We start from the raw sequence: 757 nt of genomic DNA, 5'->3' as shown, positions 1-757 counted from the left end.
TTTAGTGGGGAAAACTGTATATGGCTGGAAGACATTTTCTGTCAAAAAGTCATAAGCTATAAAATATAGAAAAATAGAGGTTGGAGGCATGGCTCAGTGCTAGCCAATGAGTGAAAGCATCAGGTACTGTGTTCAAGTCCCAGTCTTTTCTTGGGAAAAATAGAAAGAAAGAGAGAAAGGGAGAGAGAGAGAGAAAGGAAAGAAGGAACGAATGAATGAAGGAAGGAAGGAAGGAAGGAAAAGAATGAAAGAAAGGAGAGAGAAAGAGAAGTAAGAAAAAGAAAGAAAATAAAAAAGAAGGAAGGGAAGGAAGGAGGAGGTTTGCAAAATCAAAAAGAAAGAAAGGCAGGAAGGAATGAAAGGACAATTTACCCTAAAAATGTTTCATTTAAAGACCATCATTCAATTTAAATATAAACAATATTAAAATTCTGATTGTACATTTATAGAAACAATAGCAGATATAGTTATGATGCTAGATGAATTCCATGATAAGTGAATCTCAAGTACTATAAAATTCCAATGGGAATATGATTCCGAGTTCATAAAAATTATCCTCTATAAACCTTAGAAAATGGTTTAATCGGGGCTGGGAAGGTGGTTCAGAGGTAGAGCGTTTGCCTTGCAATGCATGAGGCCCTGGGTTCCATTCCTCAGTACCACATAAGAAAAAAGAAAAAAGCCGGAAGTGGCGCTGTGGCTCAAGTGGTAGAGCGCTAGCCTTGAGCTGAAGAGCTGAGGGACAGCACCCAGGCCC

This window comes from Dipodomys ordii, unplaced genomic scaffold, assembly GCF_000151885.1.
Source record: "Dipodomys ordii isolate 6190 unplaced genomic scaffold, Dord_2.0 Scaffold26, whole genome shotgun sequence".
NCBI classification, from domain to species: Eukaryota; Metazoa; Chordata; class Mammalia; order Rodentia; family Heteromyidae; genus Dipodomys; species Dipodomys ordii.
This window is presented reverse-complemented; position numbering follows the sequence as displayed.